The following is a 16,562-nucleotide window of genomic DNA, read 5'->3' on the forward strand; positions in this document are numbered from 1 at the left end:
CAACCATGTGAATCACATGAGTGTGTCATTTTACTGCCAACTTGTGGGCACCTGACTGAAATTCAGGGGCAAATTCTGCAGAAAAAGAAACAGTAGAAAACATAATCTGTAAAACCAAAGCTTAAAGCAAATGCTTTTCTCTGTAGTTTACCATCAGGTTTTATAGAACTGAGAGTAATATATGCATTTTGAGGAAGTTAAGTCCATAGACTTTCGACAGCTTATTACTTCCATCAAATATGACTTGGTGGGCTTATCAGTACTCACAAATCAAGTCATAAGAACAGTAACACAAACTTTTGTTTTTAAGGTAATTATTGATGACTGGCTTCATTTTAAAATAGAGTTGTGAGTTCCAGGATCAAGTGGAAGTGTTCCTGAAATACTAACTGGATACATGAATATAAAATTTTCTAAATGTTTCTTCCCAAGTTAAAAAACAAAAAGTTTGAGTAATTATTTAATAGCATTTTCAAAAACAGAAAAAAATAAAATATAAAAAATAGTAACAACATTCAATCTTGTATACAAATTTAAAAACGACTGAGTTGTCTTTGCCAGAAATTCTACTTTTCAGAAGTTGGCTTCATATTTCTGAGGTGTATACTGCTAGTCAATGACACTTTAGCCTGAATTAGTATTATATGCTTGTTTTCTTCTTAAGAATTTAATAAATATATCCAATATGACTAAATGGAGATTTTGACAAGGACAAGAAAATAGATCACAGTAACATACCATTCCTCTCTGGACTAGATATTCCGAGGTGGGATGCTACAGTTTGGGGCCTTGGGGTAATTAGGTGGAAGCGCCAGACAATTACAGGGAGTTACTACCAGAATGTAAGCAAAAAAGAAAGACAAAAAACAGATAGATAAATACTAAAAATAAAATTTCCTTCTTACTTGCAATATTGCCTAAAAATTGCCTTGCCTGTCCAGCAGTGTTTATCTCTGAAATAAACTCTTTGAGCTCTATCAAAATTGTTTTGCCTATGACACCATCTTTAAAGATCCCTGTGTTTATGTACCATAAAGTAAGGTTTTAAAAAAAACACTTTCCTTAGTAAAACAACCCAGTAGTTTATTCTCAGTGCTAGTTCCAACTTTCTTGAGGTAGACCTTAATCACCTAGTATGCTGTTATCATGATCCATAGAGGTTACAAAATATAACAAAGATTCAGGAAGAAGGGATAGTAAATGTATGCTTTACACAAGACCAGGTGAAAAAAATCAGACCTCTATTTTTATTTAAAAATAAAAGGGGAAATATCTTTTGTAGCTCAGAAATAAGTTAGTAAACGCATTTGATTTTAGGGGGGATCCAAAATAGATAAATGAGAAATCTGTTTATTTATGACAGAAATATGCTGAATCTGCAACTCTGTTGAAAGCCCAGTTGAAGGTAAGATGCAACTGCCAGCACAATTTGTACCTTAGGGCTTTTATAGTCAGGTATAACATCAAAAATGTGTTTCTAAGATAAGCAGATCTCTTTTTAGATTTCAGAGGTATGTAGGGCACAGCTATGATAGTTAAAAAGCTTGAGGTTGGATTTCCTTTATTATATGTTAACTAAGTTTTTAAAAAATGTTATTTCTTCATTTCAGAAACTTGTATTTCCTGGTTGTTTTTTCACATCATTTTCTGGCCTTGAATTACAGAGAACTTTATATTGGGAAAAATAATCTAAGACTCTTCACAACACCAATTCATCACCCAGAAAATGTGGAGACAATTCCAAATTAAATAAGCTTTTTAAAGCATAGATCAAACAAAAAAATGAACTAAAGTGACAATTCATCATATACTTCAAACCACAGAAATAAGAAAATTCATGAGGTAAGCAAATTGTTAAAAACAATTTTAAAATAGAGTAAATCGTACCTTTCTCACTGCCTTAGAAAAAAATGCTAAATAATAATATAATCAGAAACTTTTCTTTCAGTATTCATCATTACAACTGCAAAACATTCATATTTCCATTTACTGTCTGAAATTAGCAAAACTCAACTTTTTTCAAATTCTGAATTATTCTGGGAAAATATAGTCCAACATTTATGACTACAGGTCCATACAAGAACAATTTGGGAGAGAAAGAAATTTAACGTAATTTTAAAAGTGACATGGTGTAGACATGGGATTTGGGAATAAATTAAGATTGTTTAGATACTTAAAAGTATACAAATTTTTGAGTTGGTTAATGCCAATAATTACATGGGCAAAGTAGAAACTGTAATCTCTTTTTATTTATTTATTTTCAGAGGCCTTTCTTTGGTGGAGGTAAGAATAAAAACTACCCTCTGTTAACTTTGAGATCATTTGGTAAACAATATCATAGCTTCTCCTGGAAAGTCTTGCCACCTTCTACTGTCAAACTAAAGCAAAGCTTGCTTCTTCCTTTCTATTGGCAAATTCTAATCAGACTGGATAGGAGGGGAGGGTACATGGCTTTGCCAGAGAGTGCTTTCTTGAGATAAGATTAAATGAGGAAAGCACTTTCAAATATAATGTATAATGTACAACAGGAAGGCTAAACTAAAGGAAGAGAGGATGTTTTTGTGAGCTTGGTAGGGCTTGCAAAATAAAAGAACACTGTAAAGTTACACATCACTACTCCCCACATTAAAGAGACATGGATTTCATCTTTCTTTTGCAACACACACACACACACACCCCTCTCATACCCCCCAACACCCTCTTATAACCACACACACACACCCTCTTAGAACCACCCAAGGAGATATTTTAACTGCTCTGCTCCCAGCCCTGGTCTTCTTACAGCTGGTTAAGTGTGCCCCCTGCTCACCTCGGTCCGCCCTGAAAGAAAAAGGAAAGAAAGAAAAGGAAGGGAGAAAGAAAAGAAAAGAAAAGAAAGGAAGGAAATGAAAAAGAAAAGTTATTTAGTCCAGCAGTGCAAAGTCTTTGGATTTCTCATTCACTCTCTCTCTCTATAGTTTGGTCCCCAGGGGGAACTGCAAACCTTTATCTCCCGGTCTTAAGCGGTTCCTATCCGCTCAGCAGGGAAGGGTGGCAAGTGGGACAATCCTGAAGAAAAAAGGAGTCACCCCCGCGTCCTAAAGTATTTGGAAGTGCTCGCTGGAATCAGCTTGTGGTCCAGGCTGGTGCGACTCCGCCGCCCCTCAGTGAAGTCCCAGAAAGCGGCCAAGTTTAAAGTGAAATGAAGATGGAAGCACTCTCTCCCAGTTTCTCCGGGAGTCCCTGGACTTATTTCGCTGCAGGTTCTTGCCCTGGACTTTACGGAAACTTCATTTTTTCACTTCGAGGGACAGAAAGCCACAGGGAAAGCGCTGATGGTTTTAATGGAGAGTCTCCTGGACTGCAGCGGTGTCCGCTGATGTATTTGTCCGCGGTATCCCATTGGCTTATTTTTGTGAGGTATCGCTGCACGGTCCCTCTGCTGCGCGAGTTTGACTCCAGCTCTCGAATTAGGATCGTCTGGCGCCACCCGGGCTTGGTGGAACTCTTCCCGGAGCCCCGGACGCGGAGCCGCCAGAGGACCAGGAGGGAGAAGGCGCAGCCTGAACCGCAGCCCCGGAGTCGCACCCCTTCAGCACAAAGCCTCCAGAAGAGTTGCGGGGATTCCTAAAACCCGGATTGGATCCGGAGCCCGGATCGGGGGTGGTGGGCGGCATAGAGGGGAAGAGGATGGAGTAGATGCGAGCTGTTTCCACTTCAAGCACAACACGCCTCGCATTCTTTCCCGAAATAGGCAGCTGTGTGTGTCCTGCCTATGCATGGGTGCACGTGTAAGCGCTTGGGAAAGCCCGTTGGTGTGCTCGGGTGTGAGCTCATCTTTGCACCCGCAGGGCAACGCTGAAGCCTGGGAGAGGTCTCTTGGTAGAAAGATTCGAGAGCGCCCTATCCAAGGAGGCCACTAGCACGTGGCTTTGCCAAGTAGACAAGAAAGAGGCCCTTATTAGCCAACTTCCTTCCGCAGCTCCTAACTCTTTCACTCTCCTTGGGTTTAATCTGGCTTCTGGTCCAAACAAGATCCAAGCTGTGAGGGAGGCGCTAACTGGAGCCCACGACCACATGCTGGTGAACTGGTTAAAGAGAAAAGAAAGGCTTTCCTGGCTCTAGAAGACACAACAGCTTATTTCACTCGGGGTTCCCAGGAGGAAGCCTTTACCGTGGAGGGAGGGAAGATAGGATCCACGAGAGAAATCCGGATTTGTGGCCAGAAAAGCAGACCCCCCCAACCACGGGGGCCCTGCCTGGCTCTCTCCCCATTCCTCTTCTTTCCAGCTTCAGACCTGTTCCCAGTGCCTTAGTGGCCTGATCTGGTCTGTGACTACTCTGGGGTTTGCTTTCTGCTCTTGTCATACGGAAATGTGGTCAACTGCAGCCCTTGTAATGTCTGATGCTGAGTTAATAATGAAATACAAAGTTCTTTTCAGCTTTTGCTCCCATCTGATTAGTAAGCAAACAATCACTAAGGGGACACTGGAAGCCAGCTGCAGATTATTGAAACCCCAAGTCAGCAGCCCTCCATCTCAGACATTCTCGAAGGGTTATGGCCACTGGCTTTTCTCTCTGTCGGTAGCAGTCACAACCTGACCGGGTAACCGCGTCCTTTATACCGTAACCATTGGGCAGTGGGGAGTCAGCAAGTCCTGCATTCCTAAGAGGCTTGGGACGCCCCTGGAAGTTCGCCTTTCTCCTCCAGGTCTTCTGCTGTCTCCCCTCCCCCTGCCTGCAACGCCCCCGCGCCTCCGAGGCCGCGGGATTTGCTGGCGCCTGGCTGGCCCTTTCCTCCAGCCCTGAGTAAATTGCTCCGGAACACGCCAGGCTCCGAGGCGCTGAGGGCTGAGCTGCAGGCCTGGCGGGGGTCTCGCCTGACTCTCGGAGTCAGGGTGGCGTGGCAGCTCTTGTCACTGCGGCTAGGGCCGGGCCCGCGGCCGCGCGCCCGCCGCCGCCGCCGCCGCCTCCATGCGGCAGCGCCGGGCGCAGTTCCTCCCAGCCGGGCGGCTGCCGCGGTTCGAACACGCCGACGCGTGAATCTGGGTAGCCGGGCACGCCCGGGGCAGCAACCGCAGCGCGTGAGCTGGGCTTCAAGCTCCGTGCCTGAGCGGCGGACTCGCCCAGCAGTGGCAGGCAGCGGGCGGGGCGGTGTGTGCAGTGGCGCGCAAGGAAGCGGCCGGCGTATGCGGAGCGGCCGAACGGAGGATTCTGTGTGTGCGTGCGCGCGGTGTGCGTGTGTTTGCGCGTGTTTTTCCTTCTTCCCTCGAGGATGGGAATGGCTTCGCAGCTGGCTGCTCCCTCAGGATTCTAGACTTTGTGGAGCTTTGGCTTGTGAGCGCAACCCACCCATATAATCCATTTTGCATGGTTGGTTTATATCTAGAGAAAAAAAGCGCAACTGGACGGGGGTGGGGCAGATCAAGAAAACCTTGTGGAAATACAAACACGGACACAACAGTCACAAGAGAGCGGAAGATGAAAGACCTGGGAAGATTTTCATAACCTTCCTGTTGGCCTTTCCGTTTTCCCGAAAGATCCAGGATCTTTTCTACCTTTTCAAGTCATCTTGGCATATATATGTATATATATTTTGTAAGCCGGTCTCCAGCTAGTAGCGTGCGTGCATGTGTGTATGTGTGTGTATGTGCGCGCGCGCTTATCTGATGCATTTGACTGTCTTTTATCCAACGGCCCAGAAGCAAATGTGTTAACTTGGCGGTGCCCCTCGATGCACCGGTTTTCGCAGAGCGCGGAGGACGCCCCGACCCATTTTCCCGGCTGGAGTCAGAAAGGCTGCTCAGCTGTGGACCCTCGTGTTTGGATTGATTTACCGAGAGGCTTGGAAAGCGCCAGTATTCGCCTGCTTCTAGGTACATCACAAGGTCATCAGAGGGTCTTGCAGCCGTCTTGTTTTTGTACGTCTAGACCTTCCTGTCTTGGCCAGAAGGATACGTTTCGGTCCACATAATTTGAAGCCAAAAGTTCAGCCTGTCGAGCTGGTTTCAGCACAAATAAGGTAACGAGAATTGCCTTTCAAACTGCTCAACAAAATCCCCGACTCTTCGACTCTTTCACAGCCGGTTCCTGGATCTCTCCTCCCCACCAAAATGTCACCAGCTCTTGAATTACGTGGATTTGGGTTGGAGGAGAACTTGAAGGAAACGTGATCAAACGGCTATGCCAGACCACTCTCTTTGCTGCCCGTGGTCCGGTGGGCATCGAAGCCGATCGTGAGAAGGACCAGTTCTCTCCTTGCTTTTCCTTTATCCTGCTGTACTGGGTTTGCGTGTGCAAGTGTGAGTGCGAGTGCGCGCGCGCCTGGGTGCGAGTGTGTGTGTGTGTGTTTGAGTGTGTGTCTGTGTGTGCGTGCGCGGCCGCCCTGCCTCTGCCTGCTCCCCGGGTGCAGAAACGCGGTTTTCATGGGGCGATCGCCACGGATCCTCCACCCAGCGCGACCTGCGGGCAGCGGCGGCAGTGGCAGGAGCCGCCTCTCGGACTCCCTAGGATGCGGGTGCTGAGCTATGGCAAAGGGCAGCGAAGTGACGAGCGAGACCCGCGCACGACTGTGAAAGCCACCTGGAGCCACCTTGCCGGGATTGTACCTGCGGGCAGAAAGTCCTCCTACGACCGTCTTTCCTCTAGAGGCACCAGGTAATAAGCAAACGACTACCCGCCTCACCCAGTTTGCTTCTGATCTTATTTCTAGTGTCTTATCTGCATTGCAGGCTACTTTACTTATTAATGTTTTGAAAATCATTAGGAAGGGCTGGGTATCCAAGGGAGCTCTGTGATGTTGTAATATAATTTCTAGTAGGTAGAATATAAGTCTATACCTGAGCGTTTAATCCAGCAATGAAACCTTATAAAATATGGTTACGCTCCACCCTAAGTGATGTTTTTGGAAAGCTAGGCGTGTTGAACCTGTCTGAAGATGCTAGAGATTAAAATCCCGTGTTTCCTTTAGGCTAGGGTTGCCACGGACCATTTGGTATCCAGCCCTCCTCAGAATGTGGAGTGCGAGAGGGTGTTTGGTTTCCACCCATCGTCTCAGGCAAGGATCATTTTGACCCTTTTGTACCTATGGTGCCAGGTTGTTTTCCTTTCCTTATTGTGGACGAGCTTGCCAGAGCCTTTAGTAGTTGTAAATTACGCATCTGGAGACTTTAATCCGAAAAAGAGTTTTCTTGAAACTTGCTTTGCATGGAAGGGAATTCATTGTCACAGGCGTGTGTGTTGAGATAATGGTGTTTTAACTTACAGGATTTGCTTTTATGTAGCAAAATAGAGCCATGAAAGAAGTCATTTTTATATCTGGAGGAGAGACGCTAAAACCACAACCACCACCCATACACGGTCCCCAGCTGTATTGTCTCGGTTGAGGAGAGGGGCTAGTACGCGCGTGGTTTGTTTGTTTTTATTTTGTTCTTTTTTGGTTTGTTTGCTTGCTGATCTCTGCATAATATATTTTGAAAATTCTTGCCAGTGCCTTGATTTACATGGAGTAGGGTGGATTTGCGACTACCTAATTAACATATTGGGTCTGATATGTTAAAATGGAGATTCCCATTGCCGGCTGAGGCAGAATAAATTTGGTGAACTTCCAAAGCCCCTTACCCTTGCACCTTACGTCTCTCATTTCCTTTTCCCATCACTTCTGCGTCCCCTACAGAAAATTTCTCTCCTTTCTCGAGGGCATTAGGATTAACAAGATAAAGCACTTCCAAAGTAGTCTCATCAATGTTTTATTCGACAGTGAAGGCGGTTTGAATAATTCAGCTAAGGAGTGCTCGTTTGTCTCCCGCCTTCCGGAGCTGCCTGCTCTCTGCACCCAGCGGAGGATTTGGCCGGGTGGAGCGTGCAGCTCCCTGATCCGAGAGGCTATGACTGGGGCAGCTCCGGGGGTTTCTCTTTGCTAAAGCTACTTTGGAAAGTGGAGGGGCGCTGCGTGCTTTGCCTCCTCTCACTGCGTTTTTTTTTTTTTTTTTTTTTTTTTTAGTAGATATCCATATGATGGCATTTGCAGACTCCAAGCTGGTCTCTAGCAAGCTGCTTTCGCTGTCTCTGCGCGTTGATGTCCCCGACTCCTCTGGAGATTGGGCTCGGCTGCTGCTGCAGCCCTTGCAGGCTGGTGGTGCTACAAGGCCGTGTTTTCAGCGGGCTTGGGGGCTGGGCTCCGCCACTGCAGCTGCCAGGCCCGCTTTGACACTTTCATGGGGCGGGGCCGGAGAGCTCAGCGGACTCCCTGGCAGACAGCAGGCGCATCATGGCAGAGGTGGCCGCCTGGATTTGAGAGGAAGGAGGTTGAAAGACACGTGTGGAGGGCAGTGAGGTCCTGCTCGACTTCCTGTGCCTGCAGCCCCCTCCCCCCTCTTCATAAATGAGTATTCAAGTACAGAGAGGGAAAGCTGGCTGCAAAAATGTCTTGATACTCAGATACTGAGTGATTTCTCAGCATTCAAGACCTGAAAGGAAGTGTGTTTTTCCTAGATTTCCATTCGTTCTTTTTTCTCCCCTCTTGGATTTAATCAGGTCATTTCTACTCTTGTTTTGCCTCCAGTTGAAATATAACTGGCAAGACTGCTACCCTCACCCTCATAAACATGAAGGAGTTGAGGGCCACTCTTCTGACAGATTTGCTCTGTAACTTGGAGCTCCAGGGAGAACCAAGAAATGATACGGTAGAGAACTCGACTTTAAGAGAAAAGCTGGTTCCCCCCATCTACCATCTGAAAACTCAGAATAGGGTACTGCCTGCCTTGAAAACTAAAAGTAAATGGGAATTTGAAAGGAATTTTCTTTCATCTTAGTCTCTTTTAGTAAATTTATTTGTATTTCTCTTATCACTCAGAAAATCCTTGTCAGAAAACTGAATTGTGTATACTAAAAATCTGACAAGGACAGTGTCCTCTTTGTCCCCCAAATTTCTCCAGAATTTATTACAACAGAAACCATATCATGCTCATAATATTTATTAGCAAATAAGGCCTGGCTGTTCAGAGGGTTTCTGAGAAAGGTGGAATGCTTGTGGATAATATTAGTGCTTGGGAAGATAATCTGTTTTCTCCATCTCCCTCCTCATTTCATTTCATCCTGGCCTTTTCTCATTAAGGATTCAGTCCTTTGCGGGTTACTTCTTGTCCTTGTGCCCTCATCCTAAGGGAAGGCTGAAACAAATGCATTAACTGGATGTTGAGTGCTCAGACACCTAAACATAGATTGTGGTGTGATTCATGTGTAAAAATGCCATTCAATGGTGCAGATTGGAGGTAGGTGAAATGTCATAACCAAAGAGACCACCTACCACAGAGTTTCAGGTATAGAAGTTCCTTTAAAAAAAAGAATGGAGCCTTCTGCCTCCTTAGCCTTCTCCCTTTCTGGAGAGCCAGAAAGGTACAAACCAGTTTGGAGATCTGAGTCCACTGCCCTTGGTTATCATTGTACATAGATAGAGCTGGCCTGACTCATAATGGGTTAAGATTGTACCATATTGATAGAAAATTTCCTAGCAAATCTTCCTAATTTGGAAGCCCTCATAGGGTCACTATTAAGAGGGGCAGAATAATAGGAAAGTCAGGATACCTTTGGAAACAGATATCAGCATGTAGGCAGGTAGAAAGAAGTTGTCATTTAACTTCTGTCCCCAGACCATTGCTTTTTGTCATTTTTTTTCACTCTCTCTTTTCAAGAGGAGAATGACCTTGAGCAACACCAGCCTTCTGAGCTTCATATACCTCTTTTCCCCTTTCCAACATGTGATGTATACAGGAACACATGCACACACAAACCTCATTTCTGGAATATGAGATTCCTGTGCTTGTGTGTTTTGGGAGGGGTTCATAGAGCTGTATCTCTGACTGATCCCAACCAGAGGTGATTTTCATTTTTCTTAAGAGAGAATAGCAAGTGCTACAGTCACTTAAGGGAAAATTGCCCCACCCTTACCACCCTTTTCCAGTATTTTTGTCTCCTCTGTCACTCAGTGTATTCTTGGTGTTAAAGCAGTGTCTTGTTATGGCATTGGTGTTAAGTGACCATCATATGTTATAACTGCCTTTCATCTTTTCATGAATGCCCATTACTTCCCTTTAGTCCATTTAAACCAGTGTTCTGTTTCCTCTTGCTGCTTGAAGCACTTTAGATTTGATAGTTTTTCTGAGTTTTCTAGCTGGTGAAATTAGGATCTTGCTTTCTGCTGATAGTATTGCCGTGTTGTTAAGTGGTTTGGTTGAAATGCTTACTAATACCTAACCGTATTCCTGCCTCTACGTAAAACTACTACATCATAGTTCTCTATCGAGACTATTCAGTTATTTTAAGGGAGATTTACTATAAATAAGATTGCTGGTAAGTATTGCTGCCAATTTTGAAGCTGGAAGAAGAAAGCTATTTGAAACTTTTAATGGCCCAACTGGCTAATCTGTTTACTCATTTCCAGGGAATTTTATTTTCTGTTTACTCAGAAATGTAGCATATTGTGGCATTGTTTTCAGAGTATGGGGTATGGTATAAAACAGTTTCAAGTTTTATGTTTCATTGAAGAATAAAGATATAAGTTCAGGCCTTTAAATAGATGTGATGGTGACCCCCTAGGATCCATGACTAACAGGTAATTTTGCTAAATCATTCCACTGACATACATGTGCATAGCTCTGCCATATTCAATAAACCTTGAGAATGAGACTGCTTATTATATTTCTTCAGCTCACATTTTTATTCCTGTGGCATCCTTCAATCATTGAGGACTGTTTAAAACCTAAGGCAGTATAATTTGTCCATTACATGGTGTGTGCATGGTGAAATTAAGAAGTATTGTGTTTATAAGTATTGAAGCTATTCTGGTTAGAGGTGTACCATTTTTATTATACTCTATCAACAAATTGTATGTTATTATGAAAACCCCTGTTTCATATAACAAGAGATAGAAAAATAGGAATTTGATTCAGATATAGTGCTATTTTTAAGCTTTTCATCTTAGCCTTCTGATAGATCCTCTTCTGACAGAATGCTTTTTACTGATCTATGACATAATTTAATACTAATTATGAAGATGGTTAACAAGTGATAGAAAATTACAAAGGAATTACATGGTTATATAAATGCACTGTCATTTTACTTATACTAAGTAAATCATATGAAAAGGCTTTACTATTTAAACTATAAACTATATTAGTAAGATTTCTCAGAAATTGGCTTTGATAGCCTATGTGTATTAAGTTATAAACTGGGTCACATTGGGATAAAAATTCCAATTGACCAATTTGAGTCTTCCTAGAAAATATGTCTTTTTATAAAAGAAATCTGTCTAATCATAAGCCTCATGCTTTTCTTTTATTCATAGGAGCATATATGCAATTTATTGCTTTTCAAAAACCTTCCAGTGAAATATTTTGAAATTGGTATTATTATAATCCTTGTGAAGAATAATTGCAGAATTACCACTGAATGTAGAATCTGTTCTAGATTTTATAACAAAAAAAAAATGCTTCAGAAAAGAAGTAATAAGATACAGGAATAAAGTTACAAGATCCATTCTCCAACTCTGAAAGTGTTTCTGAATTCTCAGAAAAAGAATGAAAGAAAATGCCAATTAGTTCAATAGATACTCAATTAGAATTGGTACACTTAATCAAAAGATGGAAATCAAAACAGTGTGTTTACATTACTCTCTTTTTTACTTTGCTCTCTGCAGCTCTTTAAGGAAATGCTCAAGAGCCCTAAAAGACATACATCAGTTGCTCTCTGGATTCAGTTACCCATGTTGACTTCTCATTTCCTATCTTGAAATAGGCTTCTCATGCATCTTAGAGGTATCACTTGCAGTTATAGGATATTTGCACTAAAGTGATTAACCAGTGGAAACATATCAACTCTGTAACCAAGAAGACTACTTTGTTGTATCTTCTTTGAAAGTAAAGGCTGTGGTATTTTATTAGTAATTAGTTCTTTTTGTTATTTTTTTCCTATGGTGTAAAAATTAGGTTATTAAGTTATTTATGTGCACTTGTTTTATTAGTGCTAAGGTATTTGTATAGAAGCATTAACATGGCAACATTATATGGCAGCATTGAACACTGCCTTGAGTAGGACATGTGTGTTATTCTACATGGATAGATATCCTTACATCATGAATATTCATAGATAATTTAATTTGAAACATCTCACTTAATAGAAACGTACCTACCTTTACATTGAAAATTTGAGGTTAATTATAGGAATTGTGTAGGATACTTGCCTTGTATTGACCTTTCAAATCAGGTGCTGTGACAGCATATAATGAGACATTGGATGCTGACCTCAAAAAACTGATTTTCTTGGTAACATGAGAGATATAAACAAACGCATAAGCTTGAAAATAACTGATTTTTAAAATTCCATTTTGATGTGTTATGCTTTGTAGTCGGGGAGGCAGAGAAAATCAGGAAATGGTAATTGTGTTTTTTGGACAGTGCTATTACACAATGGTAAGAAGCATGAACTTTGGGATTTCGCCTATGTCTCAGGCCTGTGTAACCTTGAGCAACTCTTAGAACCTCTCTGAGCCTTATTAGCTTCATTTTATAAACCTCACTTATAAAATGCAGCTAATAATAAAAGTCACTTAGCTGCTATTATCATCATCTCAGCCACCATCATCAATATCTCACCATTGGCTATCATGAGGGGAAAGGGGAAAACTAAAGGAAGTGGTAACTGAATGACTTCAAAGACTATGCCTGAGGTGATAGACACCCAGGATTCCTGGGAATGCTAAAGCTCATCCAAACCAGGGGTCAAAAGTCCAGTGTCCTCCAAGACCATGCAGAGGATATAAAGAAGGAAATCTAGCTCTGTTTAAGGAATTGTAGGCTGTAGGAACTCTGTTACACTGGAGAGTGACTTACCCAAGGCATTCAAATTTAAACTCATTTTAACCTTTAATGTGTATGGCATTATGAAACTTATGTGTTATTCTGACACTTCTTCAATTTTAAGTTTTCTCCAACGCATTCTTGCCACGTGCTCCTCTTGAATCAGCTTGAGGACTGTCAGGGGTTAAACATCATTCCACATAAAAGATTGTTCCATTTCTGTATAGTCTTATCATAAAATTTCTTTTTGGCATTGAATCCAAAATGTGGCATCCTGTGGCTTCTAATTAATTTTAATATGGGAGGAGGGACACACAGTAAGTCTAATTCCTAATGACATTATCTCAGATATTTGAACTCAGTTACTTGAGATCCCCAACTCACAATAGGTCTCTGCTTGTGATTCAACATAACTTGACCTTAATAGGTTTGGGACAGTTTTCTGTGTATTATGATTTCAAGCCTTTTACCTTTTACAGTCAACAAATGTTAGCTATTATAAATCTTTATCATTACCCTCTTCAGGATGGGCTCCAATCTATTTGTCTTGCTTTTCAATGAAGAATGTTACCAGCACCAGCAAACCTTGTGGATGACCCAGTATAGAGTCCAGCAGGGCTGCTTTTTCCTTGCTTTTGGACCAGAGAAAGCAGGTGTCAGATATTACTGTTTGATCAATGCGTTCTTCCCTTTTGAGCATGGACAAATCTTGAACCTGTACCTCTAAGATGCTGCAGCTCATCAATCCAAGTTTGGTTCCAAACTGTAAAGTGTTTGCCCTTCTGAGACTAGGCACTCATAAAGATATGTGAGACCCCTTTCTTAACATTCACATCAAGTGTTAATGTTGTGAGAAAAGTAAGTTGTAAATGGTAAAGATGGTGTTAATAATATATATGAAAAACAATGAAATGGAGTAAGACAGAGTAGATTTTCACATCACCCTCACTTGATGGGCTGTTGGCCCTATGGGCCCTATGATCTAGACAAGAATGACCTAAGGCCCATTCCTTGATTTCTTTAACAAACATTTCTTCATTATTTAAGGCATAATTTGATATTCTGCTAGCCATTTCTTCTTTGAGACACAAAAGCTAAAAAACCTGCAGTCTAAAGTGAGGAACAGTTATTTTTTCAGAGAGGCAGCTCTATGCATGAGTCAGTCTTGATGACATCCTCATATTTTTGCCTCTTAATTTACCCTTAAACTGAGCTGATACTGATTTCTAGAATATTTACTAAGATAATATGTATTACCTCCTCCAATCCATGTTCAGGCTTCTAGTAGTTTCCCCAGCCTTCAAAGGAGGTCATGCCATACTTTCCAAGGAGGGGAAAATCATTTGAATGCAAAAGGTATTCCCTTTATCTACAGGAAGAGTCTTATTCTTCTGATTCTGGACATTCTCCTCCATAATCTTGAATGTTATTCTTTTTAGGCATCATGTTTAGAAATGTTTTTTTTTTTTAGACGTTTTACTTTTTTTTGACTTTTTAGTGCCACACATGTGGCATATGGAAGTTCCCAGGCTAGGGGTGGAACTGGAGCTGTAGCTTCCAGCTTACATCACAACCACAGCAATGTGGGGTCCAAGCTGAGTCTATGACCTACCCCACAGCTCACAGCAATGCTGGATCCTTAACCCACTGAGCAAGGCCAGGGATTGAACCTGTATCCTCATGGACACTAGTCGGGTTCCTTACTGCTGAGTAACGATGGGAATTTCAGAAATTTTACTTTTATTGGGACTGCTGATAGTTACTAAAATTAACATACCAACTCTAAATACAGTTAACCTTTTCTTAAAGACTTAAGGTCTTTATTGTATGTATATGTTAGTGATTGCCAAAGAGCTTCAGGGACCAACCCTTGACATATTTAAGGCAATTTATTCTGATACTAAATTTTCTTCAACTTTTCTTTGCTTTTATTTTCTAATTATGATTAAAAACATTCTTCCTTATTCTCACACAGCTAGCATTTTTTTCCCCCAGTGGGTCTGATTTTCTTTTTAACTGACTGATGGATATTTATTAGCAGAGTAGCAAGATTATTGGGTGTTTTTGTAAAATAGAGCCTGAGGATAACTAAAATTCTAAGATCTCCTCTGTTGAGGAGAGCACATGAGTTTTCCTCCATCTACTTCTGTGGAAAGCACTGAAAGATGCTAATGTATCTCATATAATATATATATTATATATAATATATATAGTATATAGATGATGATGTTCAAGATTACCATCATCAGCATCATTTTCTGAGCATGTCCTCTGTGGACATAGTTGGTTTTTCCTTAGCTCTACTTTGCAATAGCCTTCAGCTTAGGCCAGATTGTATACATTTTTAGAGGAGCAGGTTGTGGCTGAAGGCACTTAATTTACTCATCTATGATTGTATAACTAATAGACAGAAGGGCTACAATTTAAATAATTTAAATAAAAATGTTCTTGATTCTAAAGAAGATGCTTTATCTGCTACATCTAGGAGAATTCCACTTTAACACTATATTTTTTGTTTATTATTATATAAATGTATTTTTAACCTCCTTCAAGAATGATGCCATCTTCTGAATATATATCTTAATCTCAGTTTCCCTTTTCCCTTTATGATGCTCTATAAATTGCCATGCTTCTTATCTGGAAGTTTATGAAGACTTTCTGGTTATCTAGTAGTAGGGGATTCTGTAGTGAGAAAGAAATGTTTGGTCTTGAGTCTGGGGTATGAGTATATCCTAATTTCTTTTATTGTTAAATGAGACTGTGTGTGATTCTGGGTGATTAACTTTCCCAATTCCCATCTGCAGAAGAGATTTGCAGACCACTATAGACTTGTAAGCGTATCTAAGTAATGATACTGTTCCCTTTAGTGAATAAAGGGAAGGTAAGAATCAAAAAATGCTGTAAATGTTAGGACTAGGTAGAACTTGAAGATCACTGTTTATCATGAAAACTTTTGCATTTGTCTAATTGTGTTCTACATATCACTTGCCTTTGTATGAGGCTGCTGTTGCAATCCTTAATGAGTGCTTCAGTCTCTACCCCCAGTTACCTCCTCCCTTTGGGACAGGGCCTGAAAACATTTAAATAGCAAACTCATTTCCTCACCTTGTATTCGCTGTATTCAGATTTTTGTGCTGTCATTTCAGTAACAGAGGTGCCTGACCATTTCTAGATAAAACCCCATGGTCTGTTCCCATCCTTGATTTACTTTCTTACCTCCTTTGGTAAATTCCAAATAGCCACAAATTCATTGCACATATTCCCATCGAAAGTAGATGTCAGTTTCCCTTCCCCCTTGAATCTGGATTAGCCTTGTGACTTACTTTGAACAAGCGTTGTGCCAGAAATAATCTGGAGTCAGTTTCCAAGCCGAATCCCTCAGGGACCATGCATCCTGTACTTTTCCCTTCCTGGAAAAATGTTAACAAATTGCAAAGAGGCCTGGAATCTCCTGCCGAAGACAAATGGCCCAAGTGACCTCTAGCATCAATGGCAACACAGGTGAAGGAGGCCACCTTATACCATCCACATAGAATTAAGGTTCCAGCAGTCATAGTTACATGAGTGATTCCTGAGTGAGACCAGCAGAAAAACCAGCTCAGACTGATGACCCCCAATTCATGAGTGAATAAAATGGCAGTTACTTTGAGCCACTAAGCTCTGGGGTAGGAATACACAACAGATACATTAACCCCCCCCCCACCCGGGGCCTTGGGCAGTGGGGCATAG

General features: G+C 41.8%; 1 protein-coding gene and 1 long non-coding RNA gene across 9 annotated transcripts in view; one reads left to right on the plus strand and one right to left on the minus strand.

The window, feature by feature from the left end:
• On the minus strand, window positions 1,063-4,433 carry LOC110262077. The gene is made up of 2 exons (XR_002346604.1): window positions 2,984-4,433; window positions 1,063-2,820 (listed from the first exon to the last, which is right to left on the minus strand). It is a non-coding gene; the product is annotated as an uncharacterized LOC110262077 (long non-coding RNA).
• LRFN5 (leucine rich repeat and fibronectin type III domain containing 5) overlaps window positions 5,099-16,562 on the plus strand; it is a 271,597-nt gene continuing 260,133 nt past the window's right edge. For 2 of the 8 annotated variants that reach the window (XM_021101105.1, XM_021101095.1), the window contains exon 1: window positions 5,099-6,636. The gene's annotated coding sequence lies outside the window, so the exon portion shown is untranslated. The remainder of the gene's footprint in view (window positions 6,637-16,562) is intronic. The other 6 variants (XM_021101081.1, XM_021101085.1, XM_021101099.1 and 3 more) reach the window with 5 other exon arrangements.

This window comes from Sus scrofa, chromosome 1, assembly GCF_000003025.6.
Source record: "Sus scrofa isolate TJ Tabasco breed Duroc chromosome 1, Sscrofa11.1, whole genome shotgun sequence".
Classification (NCBI taxonomy): Eukaryota; Metazoa; Chordata; class Mammalia; order Artiodactyla; family Suidae; genus Sus; species Sus scrofa.